Raw genomic sequence first — 13,796 nt, 5'->3', positions numbered from 1 at the left:
CACCTGGGCCAGTTCCATGAACGTGGGTTGGCGAGACAAAGACGCCCACGGAAACGGAGGGAAACGCCTCTTTCACGCAGGTACGTCGGGGGTTTATACCTGAAAAGGGAGTAACTTTATACCTCAGGACACCCATGTGTAACCCCCCCCCCACCCCAGCCGATCAGTAGCCGTACTGTCGGGCCAGATCCCCACCTGATTTGAATAAGACCCAGACTGAGATTTCTGGGGGATACAGGGCAGCCCTCAGGCTCAGGAGGACCTAAAACCACCTCTGAGGGTGTGTGTGCGTGTCTGTGTGTGTAGCGTGTGTCTCCGACTGCATCTCCCCGCGCTTCACAAACGCACGCTTGTTCTACCGAAAATCCTACATAACTGATTATTAGACAGTTCTAAAGGCCACCCCTGGATGCTTCTGGCTGAAAATCCCCTTCGTGGAAGATGAATGAAAGCAGGTGGGTTAAGAGTGAGGAGAAGCACGAGTGTGGAGCGGAGGCGGCCGGGGGCTGTTAATCACCTGGGTGCTTCACTGAAGTCCTTCAGCCACATTAAAGGTTCACGTTAAGTTGCGGTGAACAAAAACATCTGCCCAGCAACTGAAGTAATTAAACAATGATCTGTTAAAGCACGTTTCCGTTGTAGACTTAGGCTTCAGAGCGGACATGCCGCTACTCTGCTCTATTCAGGGGAAGTTTCGGATTTTGTTGCTATTTAAGGTATAATTTCATACCGAGATTAGATCAGCCTTAAAGGGCGGACAGTGAGATTCTCAGGACAGCAGGATGAACCCCATCAGAGAGAAACTGCTCTTCACAAATGAAATAACAAACTCAAGTCCAAGGGTAAATCAGGCCATCATTAAGAGGCTCACTGTTGGTTTAAAAAAAAAAACAACTCCAATTTAGCAGGATTTAAATCATAACACCTCGTGAGCTTCAAAAACTGGTAAAAAAAAAACCACATTCCAGCAAACTCCAGAGATGGAAGCATTATTTGTCTTTGCAAACCACAAACATTCAGGCCGGCACTCCAAGGCCGTCTGTTTAACCCGACTTCACTGAGCGGACATCAAAGTGCCCAAATGAATCATCAGACAAGCTGCTTTTTCCTTAAAAAACATTCTGCCTGGCGCTTTTTGATTGGCGCTCAGCGGTTAACCACATCTTTACTGGAAACGAGCTCCCTTATGGTATCGCAATCATGCACCGGACGTGTCAAAATCTGCTCACGGTATTTATCACACGCCCTCTCAGATGCATTGTACTCCAGTCAGCGTCTCCGAAGAAATATTAAAGACAAATACATCCAATTTTTTTTTTCCCAAGGTCTTGTAAATGGCTGTGCAATAGGGAGAGATGTGTGTGTGTGTTTGGGGGGGATGAGTATGCAGTAATTTTTTTCCTGATTTTCAGCCAAGGGAAAGCGTGAAGAGCCCTGGAGATCAAAGACAGGAATCGGAGGAATCATTTTTCATTCACGAGGTTGGAGGATGAATATAATAATGAAGAGCACATGTGAACTCACGCAATCAGCATAAACGAGGAAAAAAGAGTCTGATGTCACCTTCGCGGTTTCAGTTTGTATGATGTGTCATTATTGTAGAAAAAAAACAAAAGCAACCTAACTGAGTAACTTTGCTAAATTGCCTAACCCTAACCCTAAACCTAACCCAGTTAACCTTACTAAAGGTATTGGCAGGAGCTGCACGTCACTGTTTATGTTGTTTACTTATTTGTACCATATAGTTTCGCCTGCAGACTGAGCTGACTGACTATCCTGCTTCCCACAGACCACCACCTCCCTGCAAACCACCGCCATTCCAGAACGCTTGGAACCGGGTGCTTTAAATCAGTTAATTCCGTAGACAACGAGTGGGCTGTGCATGTGTTTATGTTGAGTGTGAGAACGGGTACAGAGTGATATGTGCGATTCAGCTTTAATCGGGGGAGGGCAACGCGGATCCCGTTACGGAACTGATCTATCATTTAATGCTGTGTTTGTCCAGGCTCTGGCCCAGAACACTGGAGAGGTGGTGACGGAGGGGTGGAGAAGAATTTGAGCGGGGCGCGAGTGCAAACAGGAACGTCTTTGTGAGACACGGCAGGCACTTTCTGCAATTCCCCCCACCCAACCCAGCCACTCACCAAAGCAATGACATCCGACCCCATGCACTGGGGCTCCTTTTAGGAAGCGGGGGAGGGGGAACATAACACACAGTGCTGGGATTAAAAACCATTCAGGCTCATTTTACTGGATTGGGAAGGCCGTTTCTACTGGAAGGTTAAACCTGTAGTTTAGCTTTCACTTTCCTGCCCCAAAACAGGACACACCCATCCTTCTAATCCTAATCATGTTATAACCTTTATGTTCACTATAACCCTATGATTAAAATGAAGCCAGACACCAAAAATAATGCTACTGTAACTCTGACCTTAACCCCAACACAAAGGCTGAACCTACTCCTATCAATAGCTCTATGTATAATGCTAGCTCTATGTTTAATTATAGCTCTATATATAATGCATGCTCTTTGTTTAATGCTAGCTCTACCAATATCCAAAATAATAACCATAAACAGGGGCCTAGCTTTAAAACAAAATAGCCAATGCAAAGCTAAACCCAAGCTCAGCCAGTGACACCCACCATAATCTTAATCATATTTTAAGGTTAAACATAGCCCTAAAAATCAGAAACATTACTCAAACTGTGGCTTTAATTGTACTGCAAATCTGAAACAAACATTAACCATATCCCAAAAACTAATCAACACGAGCCATAACGCTAATGGCAACCCTGACATTTACTGATCTTAATGATGATCCCGTCTCCTAACCCTAATAGTGATCCCATCTCCTAACCTAGACTTTAATCACCACAGAATGAATGCCATTCACTTCCATCATGTTCGAGTGAAGCTTGACAATTCTGCGGCTGATATCTCCAAAATTGGGCAACTCCCAGTAGAACAACCTAGATGGACAGATAGCATTAAAACCCCCTCTAAAACATTTCTTTTCAGTTTTTAGGTGAACTACCCCTTTAAGGCAATCCTAACTTAACCCTTGCTTTAACCACAAATTTAGGGCTGAGCTGTAACAGAATGGGTAGTGGGTTCAATGAATAAAAATGGACAACAGGACAGTATATTGAACTGATGTTACTGGAAGTAGTGATGACAAGCAAATGGTACAACAACACACAGGTGATAACTGCAGGAGTGACCCAGGACAAAATCATAAAAACACACAGACTGACTTAGTGATTACATTGTTGATTACATTGTTGTAACATACCTTGCCCAAAACAAATTTGTCTGGCATTGCAAAAGCAGGGATTTTTCTATCGAGGACCTAATGTCCCATTGAGCAGTGAAACTGCACACGCCAAACAATTCTTTCCAATGTACAGCTCATCGAACCCTGGGGAGTTCTCACATAGCAGGATACTAGATGGGGCGGACAAAGGAACAGAATTTGATCAAAGCCTTAATAACAGTTTTCAATTTCAAATTGTACAAGGGAATACCTTCAGGGTATGGAGGGTCCAACGCAAGATATTATATATTTAAATGGTTCTTTGATGCAGGAATGGGGTGCAGGGGACTAGGTGAAGTGGTTTGGTTGGGTTTCTCAACCAGCTGACAGGTATGGCAAGAGCGACAATACTAGGTTACGTCTATTTGTATAGCGGGCTGATGATCACACTCTTTCCTGATTTCTAGGTGACCAGAATAGGGATGGTCATGAGAGAAAGGCAATACATAGCTCTGATACAACTGTGTAACCACAACTTCAAAGACTGTGTTCCACTTATTCAACACAGTCAGAGGTGACCATTTCCTCATCAACGCCTGGTCATCAATGTAGTAAGCCACTGAGTGATTTTCCAAATCGAACTTCCTAATGGCCGAATCGAAACGCTATTTTAAAGACCAGCAGTTTCTTTGTTATGTGGTCAATAACAGTGTACTGAATCGTCTGATACACCTAGTTTACTTAAATCGTTGTCTTCTGTAGATTCAACAGCAACCCTAGAAGAACAGGATCATAAGTGTCCCTCAGAAATGAATCTGACAGATCAAAGTTTCCAAATGTACGTGATTGAATAACATTTGCACACAGGTACAGTAGAAGACAAGGAAAATCACAAGCTAAGCCACAGGGGCCTTTTTTCAGAGGAGACACTTGTGGAAAACTGTTTCTCTCTAGCCTAACCCAAGCTCGAAGCCTAAGAGCAACCCCAACCCTTAATGCAAGTCGAACCCCTCTTCTAGCTATAACCCTTAAGGCAAGATTATCGTATCTCTGACCTTAATGCCGAGACTTACACAGATCCCATCCGTAACCCTAGCGCAACTCTAACCCTGAAGGCACCCCTAACCAAACTATCCAAGCAGTGTTGTAGATGAGTTGTCTGTAAATTCCCCTTAGCGTGTGAACGTGTGCTGCATGGTTGAGTAGCTCTCAGTTAAGGGTGTCCCCTGCCTTGAATAATGTGCTTCCAGGGATAACCAGTTATGAAGATAAGAGGACAGGATATGATCATACTGATAATAGAATTATTCGTTTGCGCCAACCTAACTCATCATGACACTACAGTTAGAGCTTAGCGACTGTTTTGCTCTGAGTGAGAGCGACGCGAAGGAATGCTGCTTCTCCACTCAGCAGACGGCGTCATGTTGAGCACCGAATTGTGAGGGACCTCGGACGCCTGCTGACAGAAACACCACCACGGCCGCTTAGCGTGTCACTGCCGCGTGGGAAACGCGCAATATATGAATGCTTTACATCGGCCCTTCCCACAAGACGTCAACTGTGCTGTATGAGATGCCTCATTCAATCATTCTGTCGATGTGAAAATGATGGCACTTTGGTTCAAAAGCAAATATATTTTATATATCTGTCAGTCAACTGCGGTTGCCGCATTATTTGTAGATTGACGACATGCTCAGTTATATGGTTTCCCCCCGCCGCCCTGTTATTAAAGCAGTATGGGGCGAACACTTTGGCCGGCACTGGCTCAGATGTGAACACGGCTGGTTGGAACGCAGTGAAAACACGGAGCGATGAAGCTGGGGAGAGTCTCACTCGAGTGGATGAAAATTAAACTCCACCCATAATCATTTTGGCAGCTCATTAGTGTCACATATGCGATATGAGGCGGATTTTAGGGCAACTCTCATGGGAATAGCCACAAACATAAGAATGGCGTTTAATAAATAATAATGTGTCATTGTGGACTGTTTCAAAGGCCTGAGAGGATGCAGATGGAAATACTGTATACAAGATGCTGAGTGCTTCTAAAAAAATGAATATTCCTTAACAGAAAACTCAACCCAGAACGATCTTTTCAAAAAACTCAAAACCTATTTTAAACCATTTTATACAGTATTGTAATCACTTTTTAAATAAATTGATAAAATATATGCCTATGAACTTCACCTTTTCTAATAATAAACATGTTTAATAATCACAATGATAATACAATGGTTTAATTTTTCACCCAACTAATTTGAGATCTATTTATAGCAGCTACTCATTTTAATGAATTGTTTCGCAGCTTACATGCCACCCCAAAGCATTCTGCATTTGATAAAGCTTAACTTCTCAAAGTGATTTAGGCAGGAGTGATTCTAGGATTTGACCCTAACCTGGGACTTGAGCCAGTAACCCTCAGGATAACAAGTCTTTGTCGTAACCAGTGTGGGTAAGTAAGTGCCCACACGTGTGAGCAATAAAATAAAATAAAAAACACATTTGAGCTACAGAACACTGAGCGGAAGCATGGTCAGCTGGCAGTAATGGGAACTGTGGTATGCGAGAGTACGGAGACAGCAAGGTGGGGGATAGTGGACACAAGTCTGTGAACAATTAGACCCCTTGTTGGACAGGCCACCATCTTGACGAGCACAGTTGTTTTTATTGTCTTTGTTGAATTAATTGTTCTGTGTGACTTGTGCAAAGCACCCTATAATTCATTAGTTTCCACTCCCGCAGCAGTAGTAGGATAGTCGTACCAATTACAGCATGATGAGCTGAATGGTGTAATTGTTGAATTGCTCGACTGAGTGTCTGTAAGGGTCGGATAGGAAAATCATGTTCACCTATACCAGGGTTGCCGACTTTGGTCAGCTGGTTGGAGTGAGATTTTCAATTTGAGACAAGTCTGCGCTCGCATTTACATGTACGTAACAGTTTTATTACCGTGTAAATAGTCTAGTAGGGATTGCAAACTACCCCAATGCTTTTGATGCAGCTAATATTAGTTTTATAATGGAATAACATAGATTTGTCATAATATTTCTTGCATCTTGCAGTGTGAGAGTCTGAAAGCGTGAGTCTGTGAGAGTTTGGCTGCACTGCTATGCAGTGGTGTACCTCAGATCTATCAGGCCCATTCCGTAGCCATGAGATTATAATAATTATTACACCATCGCCCAATTTAGAAATGTGACCTATGCAAAAAAGCGTGGGTCAATCAAGGATTTGACCCTTGGGGTGGTTTAGCCCCCTGAAAAAATACAGGACAAGACTAGGATCTAGAACTGCCTATGGTGGGGTCCCATATGCAGAGTCTCTATTAGCAATGTTTTATTGACCATACCCACATTTTCATTTTCGTCTGGACTTATTGTATTTTTTTAATTCTGTTGTTTGCAATGACAAACTATGACCCACTGTACTGGGCCTTCAAGGGCAACTGAATAAACAACATGAAACATCACAGCCTGGGTAACATGCAGAAAATCATAAATAATCATTCTGATATTAAAGAATAAGGTGAGCATTAGCTATACCAAACATTACCTTGCTACCAAATGTATTTACAGACATCCCATCTTAGGCCTGTTGATTTTAGGCAGGCAGAGGAGGGACACCCGGGAGGGGAGGGGGGCTTGGGTGGTATTACGGGAATATCGTACAGAAATACAATGTTTCATTTTCATCATACTGCAGCACGAGGTTATTGCCATATAAAGTGTTATTGACAACCCCCTCCCACATGGAATATTTGATTGGGAAATACCAGAATAGCATTGCTTTTTAAAATATCATCAAAATACCATACACCATGGTATAATGTTTGGATGGTACAATAGAATTGCAAATTATATTTTTCTTGCTGGCTAATTTAACCACCGCTGAGTAGCAGAACAACAGATTTCCAGGACATTGTTCATCATTCACGGGGACTGCTGTCAATTTACGAGACATTCCAGGAACCTCTGGGAGAGGTGGGACGTCTGAATTCAATATAGACATTAAGATTAGCCCATCAAAAAGTAATGGGTCAAGTAGCCTGCTCCATTCAACAATAACACCGATTTAATTGTGGTAGGCCGAACAATCCATGTTTTATTAAAAACATACTAAACACCATGAAACACGATATCTCTGAGAATGATTAAACGTAGGCGTACGTCAAAACAGACATCCTGCGTAGCCTTTAGGCTACTGTGACATTGTGACAATTCATTTTCATTCAAGCAGGCTGATGAGAAACCAGAAATAACGGCACAGGTCTCTGCCTAAACACAAACACGTCAATCAGTTGGCGCAAATACCGCCTTATCCAGTTTCCAAAGCAAAATGCTATCATATTGGGGCATGAGGCAATCAGACAAACTGTGCTACCTCCTGGGTAATATACACACAATACGCAGCTCACAACAGGAGAGGGTCAGAGGGCAAGGGTGACAGAGACAAACTGTCCAATTGGCATTGCGTTTGCGGTCAAAGGGGGCACACGTCAGAAAAGCAGGCGTGTCTGAAATAGCACTATGGCCAGGCTGCTAGGATTTATTATTACAGCTTATATTCATGAAATACATGGCGATTTTGCCGGGAAGTAAGATTTTGGGTTGCCTTTTACATACTCGATGATAAAGCAAAAAATAAATGCATCAACCGATCATTCAAAAACGTCCTTTTGACTGCAAGGCTTGAGTGCTTTAATACACTGACAGCATATCGGTAATTCCCGAGTTAACATTGCGCGTAGATCGGCACAGAATTTCATTAAGCTCTCGATTTCTTATCTTTTCTCGATTCTATAACTGTTCTAAACAGACGCAGTTTGCAATCGTGATATATTTGTTTCAGACATTTATAATTTATAAACGTGGTGCCAGTCCACCAGCTTTTTAAAGAGTTTCAAGATGTTTCAGACACGTAAAGGACATTTTTCAATTAATTTTAAACACAATCATATTAGCAGATAACTGTTAATCTCAGAAACATTCTAAAGCTGTTTTCCCCCCAAAAAATGAATCATTCAGAAATCCTCCATGTACGGCCATTTATTGCCGTGGCACTTTTCCTTGACTTGTCTGGCAAAAAGCCATTAAATTGTGCCTTGTGTTGAATGTGGTACATGTGGCTCTACTTGAAAGCAGCTTCCGGTAGATTTCCCCAGTCTGTAAGCTGCTGTTATAGCCTGTTGTGAAATGCAAAATAGCCGAAAGCGACAGCCAGCATTTTCCATACCTCAGTAGTATCATCCTCTTTCCTCCTGTTCATTCTGCGCATGTTTAAAATGACCAGTAGGATCAGTGTCCGGATTATGCATGCAGATGCACAAGCACAATCCGTGTTCAGAGAATATGTTCAGTACTTTAACTCCGCTGGGGGGTTGTGGCCCCCACACTTCGTGGCCTCTGCACCCGTATTACGCTGATGCTGTGGATAAATGAGTGTGTATGAAACTCGGGGGAGTCTTCACTGGTGGGGTTGTGTTTTTCCAGTGTCTTGGCCGGTGTGTATAAAAGAAATAAATATCACGCGGCAGATCGTATCATTCCCTTTGTCTAAAAAAGCCACGGAGGGGGAAAGTTTTCCACTCTTTGATGCTATTCGGTGTCTGACATGCAGGAGAGGCCGAGCCCAGAAGCAGAGCTGAGATGGCAGACGGGCGACAGCCTCAGTAAGGCTTCTGATCGGCAGGCGAGACCCAGGATTCAGGCCTTGTCAGATAACCCTTCATACTGTAGATCAGTGCTCGCCAACCTTTTTAAAGAAAGTAAAGCTAAAAAAAAAGCAATGTAATTATTGTAGTGATTTAATTGTTTATTTTCAACATTAGCAATAACTAGCAACTTAAAAGTAATGTTACTCATTGCAGCTGATCCATCATTTCAGTTAATCCATCTTCTAATGTCACATGGCAGTGTTTCTCAGACTGGGAATTCAGGGACCCACAGATAGTCCACGTTATTGCTTCCGCCCAGCTCCTGGTAACGAAAATGTGTCGGGCACATAAACCCCACAGTGGAGGTGGGATTCGAACCTGTCCCCCAACCCTGGGGGTGTAAGATGATGGACTATATTTTTAAATTTCTCACTTATTCATGAAGCTGTAGGAACATGCTAGTTCCTTATCTAGGCCACTATGACAATTCAGGTAAAGGAATTGACTAAAATTCTGTTTTACAGACAATTTATAATCACTGAGTAATACTGTACGTTCACCTGTAAAAGCTAATACCAGAGCCACAAAGTGTTCAGGAGGGTTCAGTCACAGCGGCAAAGTCAGGAGCCCTGCGCATCTGCCCATCCACGCCACCTCAGAAAGGGACCCTCAGCACACATCACACAGACCCTCAAAGGTCTCCGTACTGCAGCCGCAGAACCGGGGCCTAAAAAGGTGGATGTGTGCAAAATGGGGGAAAAAAATCGAGAATGCGAGGCTGGGAGGTGGCATCGAAGCAGACATCTAGAACAAGCCTGAATGAGTTTGTTGAAGTTTAGCGAAACTTTGATATAAACCATCCACACAAGCCGGGGGGGGGTTGTGCGTCTCAGGGCCTCTGCAGACGTCAAAGACAGCCACTCTACGTTCGGTTGTTTTTCATTCCCTGGAAAAGGCAAAACGATTTGGAGAGGACATCCACAAAAAGCATGTATTTAATGCAGCTCACTTGAGTTTGATTAATAAAATTCACCACGCCCCCCCCCCCTCCTGTTTTATATCCACAGATTTAATTAAGTGGACCCCTGGAGTGATTTTTTTTATCTCGTGGAAACAGCCAGACGTGGATGCAGGGAGAATAAATAAATAAATATAAGGGATTAAGGAGAGAGAGAGTTCCTGTGACAGAAATGTAAATCCAGCAGGATGGCCCAGCCCACATGGACAGGCAGGAAGCGGAGGGGAGAGTGTGACAGGTCCTGTGATGTCGCTACGCCGACTGATGTAGCGCATGTGTGCGGGGCCAGAACGCGTGTCAGAAATGTCATTGCCATGCTCGTTATTGGCAGAAATGCCGTAAGGGTGGGAAGCCGGTGGGGGGGGGGGGGTCTCTGCTGATGGGGTTGAGGAGTGTGACATAGCGTCACTTTGGAGTTTCAGTGAGGAAGAGCAGAGTGAATACACAGCATGCTGAGGGAGCCTTGGAGGTGTAGATGCAGAATGGAGTTCGAGGCTAAGAATGGCAAGTGGAATCGGCTGTTGTACTTTTACAGTACCTTCACCAGTCAAGAATCAGTGATTTGAGATCCCAGGGTGGGGAACAGCTGTTGTACCTGATCCTGATGTTCCGTTTTTTTGGAAGAAATGCTTTCATTCTGACATTTCCGTTTACCGCCTGCCAAGGCAGGGAAGAGAGAAGCTGGCGTCACATAAACAGGCGTTACGGCGCCTTGCAGCCCGCGGCGATGCAGCTAAGCTTACCGCCGCTTCCGCAAGCATCTGCTTGTCAGCCTGTCGGCCTGTCCCCCCGCCCCCCGCCCCCCGCGGTCCCCTCGGCTGACTGCCAATTAGGCCACATTTGTCAGAGCAGAGGGGACCCCTGGAATCGCCTCCCTCTCTCCCTCCTTCGCTCCTGCTTCCTCTGTGATAACGAGCCGGGTCTTCGTTTACTCTATGCCATCATCCCTGGGGTTCCCTGGGAGGGGGAAATAGGGGGCAGCATGGGAGGAGATAGAGATGGAGAGAGGGAGAGAGAAGATGAGAAGGCAGAGAGGGTTAGGGGGATGAAAGCAGGGACAGTCGGCAGCAGGGCTTTGCTCACGGTGACGTCCGGCTCATTCTGACCACCTGCCGTGTCCCATGACATCTTACACCCACCCAGGTCTCCTGGTCTCATTAATGCTCACGTCCCGCCTCACACCCTCCAAAAAATACATTAATCCAGAACATCCAGAACAACAAATAACTTGAGAATTTCCAGGGTTAGAATTCACTTAGGGGAAGGTTTGCCCCAGCAGGTACTCAGCGAAAACGAAACAAGATTTTGGCCTTTGTCTACAAAGAAAATAAAAAAAAATATATAGATTTTTTTTCAGGCTCTTGTAAACCTGAGTAGGGCAGAAGAAACCTTTCTCATCTACGGAATAGTTTTGTCTGGGCAGTAAAGCACAGAGGATCAATAGAGTCAGATCTGCTAGTCTCACCACAGGTTACTTATATAACGAACTCCTGCTTTTAAGCGTGAATCTCTCAACTCCCTCAGTGACCTCAGAAGAAGCAGAAGACCCTCCCCACTCAGCTTCCAGTGTTTCCAGGGGTCCTAATCAGCACAATCCAAACAAACCATCCATCCATCTCGTGATTGGAGGCGCAGTGACCTCACCAGCGTGAGACACAGGCAGAACAGCACACAGTCCGGGGCGGATCCATAGCCACATACTGTACCCCTTGTTCTCCGTGTGAGGTGAGGGAGGGGTGACCCATGACCTTGAGGTGCAGATCTAACTTCCAAGTCTCCAAATGTATCCCAAAGACCCCAAGTTCAGATCTGCTGCTCTTAATTCAGGAACAAAGACTGGTCAGGGTGGGTCCATGTCTTAAATGTTTGCTTAAAAAAAAAGATGTAGACACCCCAAGGATTTTCAGTGCATAGTAGTAATTCTTGGTAATTACTGGTAAACACAGCATTTATGTGATCTGAATGGGAACCTGCAAGCACTGTTTATAATGGCTGTTAATTTCCAGCTACACAGAAGTAATGGGCACTAAACAGGATAATGACCAACAGGCATGTCGACATCATGTTCCATCTGTTTCTCACATGGAGCTGCCTACTCTCTCAGACCAACCCGTGGAGAGAAGCGGCACGTTTGCGGCTTTAATCAGCCCTTCTCACGTCTCCGTGGAGATCTGATGATGGGCTGCAGGTTGGGGGGGGGGGCATCCGCAAGGCGGGGTGGCTCGCCGGCCCACAGATCCCAGATCAGTGTCAGACGGCGTGTTTTTCCGCAGGCCTAGGAACTCACAGTAATGAACCATCATTAATGTGCCGATGTGCCGATTATTTTTAGATGGGGGCGGGGGGGGGGTTTGCGGGGTGCTGGGGAGTTGTGGGGGGGGGGGGGAGGATGAGAGACTTTAATTTTAATTGTGCCAGTGTTCGGCTGAGTCTTGTTACTGGGAGAGGTGAAACCCAGAGATAATTATGGTAATGGCAGGATGACAATGAAGAGAAGCTAAGGACTAACGAGGGCTCATTACCCCAGTGCTGTGTGTCTGGGGGGAGGACAAGCGTGACAGTGAGACCACCCTCTTCTCTGACGCCCCCCCTCCCCCCCATTCTCTCCCTTACTGGTTTACTTTGTTTTATTGTGCTTCTTATGGGAAAAAAACAAGCAAGAATGTAAAATGTAGTGAATTCATTTATTCTACTCTGCTAAACGTACTTGTAGCACTTCTGTTTGTGGAAATAAATGTAGGGAGGGGAGAAAAAATCTGACACTTTTATTTAGAAAAACAACAATCGCAATCTGCATTAAAAACTGCACTTAGCATGTAACAGACACTCGACTCGCTTTACAAGTGACTTCACTCACCGGCGCTTAGGCGAGCCTGTGCACCGTGCTTTTGTCTGCAGTCGTAGCAGGACCGTGCACCCGCACCGCCAGGAACACGCTTGCACTGCGTTTCGTCACCCAGTTGGCAGGCTGGCTGCTCCGCTCATCGCGGTCGGGGGCTCGCTCGTCGCGGTCGGGGGTTCACTCGTCGCGGTCGGGGGCTCGCTCGTCGCAGTCGGGGGTTCGCTCGGCGAACACACACGTCAGCCCTCCTGTTTACTCGCAGGAAAATGCTCCGCAGCCTGGATGGGCGCCGTCTTATTAAAACAGCTGTCAGCCCCCCCAGGAGGGGGTGCGGTCCACATGACCAGACCAAAGGTCAAAGGTGATAGCGATGGCTGCTCCATGCACAGAGCGCAACATGAGATCCGCACCAGGGTGACGACGGACCCAAAGCAGGGAAAGAAGCCTTGGTGGAATATTAATCAGTGTCACATTAATTATTGTATCAGCGCCTCGACATCAGCCAGTCCCACCTCATAAACAGGAAGTTATTTGGGACGCCTCCCGTCATCCCAGTGCGGAGTGGGTGGAAGCCTGCGCTCGGAATGTGACCCGTCTGAGGTCAGGACTTTCCAGCTTGAGTCCCAGGTCATGCAGATCCATCATTGTTACTCTGTGAGGCTTTTGCTTTGGAACATGTCAGACTTGCTTGCTGCTGGCTACCTCACATAGGAGTCAGGTTGCTGTAGCAACACTCCGGTCACAAGGAACATGTTTGCCCAGAAACGAAGTCTGTGTGTATTTGTGTGTGTGTGTGTGTGGGGGGGGGGGGTGGTCGTCTCACCATTTCGGAATGCTGTGTTCCCCAGCCCCCTGCTCCCCTCCCAAACTCCCTACTCCAAGAGGAATTTTTAACTGACTGAGCCAAGATCCTGCCAGCGCCGTCCCAATGCAGCCCCTGCCACCCCAGTGTCATCACGTCACATGACCTGTTCTGCTAACTATTCTGATTTTCTCACCCCCCACCCCCCCACACACAATGGGCAGCCT

At 45.6% G+C, this 13,796-nt stretch overlaps 1 long non-coding RNA gene across 1 annotated transcript; it reads right to left on the bottom strand.

Moving 5' to 3' along the window:
• Positions 1–9,062: 9,062 nt before the first annotated feature.
• Positions 9,063–13,381, bottom strand: LOC111858374 (uncharacterized). Its single transcript, XR_002841570.2, has 4 exons — positions 12,783–13,381; positions 10,669–10,882; positions 10,464–10,582; positions 9,063–9,853 (listed from the first exon to the last, which is right to left on the bottom strand). It is a non-coding gene; the product is annotated as an uncharacterized lncRNA (long non-coding RNA).
• Positions 13,382–13,796: the final 415 nt, after the last annotated feature.

This window comes from Paramormyrops kingsleyae, chromosome 16 (genome assembly GCF_048594095.1).
Source record: "Paramormyrops kingsleyae isolate MSU_618 chromosome 16, PKINGS_0.4, whole genome shotgun sequence".
Classification (NCBI taxonomy): Eukaryota; Metazoa; Chordata; class Actinopteri; order Osteoglossiformes; family Mormyridae; genus Paramormyrops; species Paramormyrops kingsleyae.
Note: the sequence above shows the minus strand (reverse complement) of the source record. Positions and strands in the feature narration are given on the sequence as shown.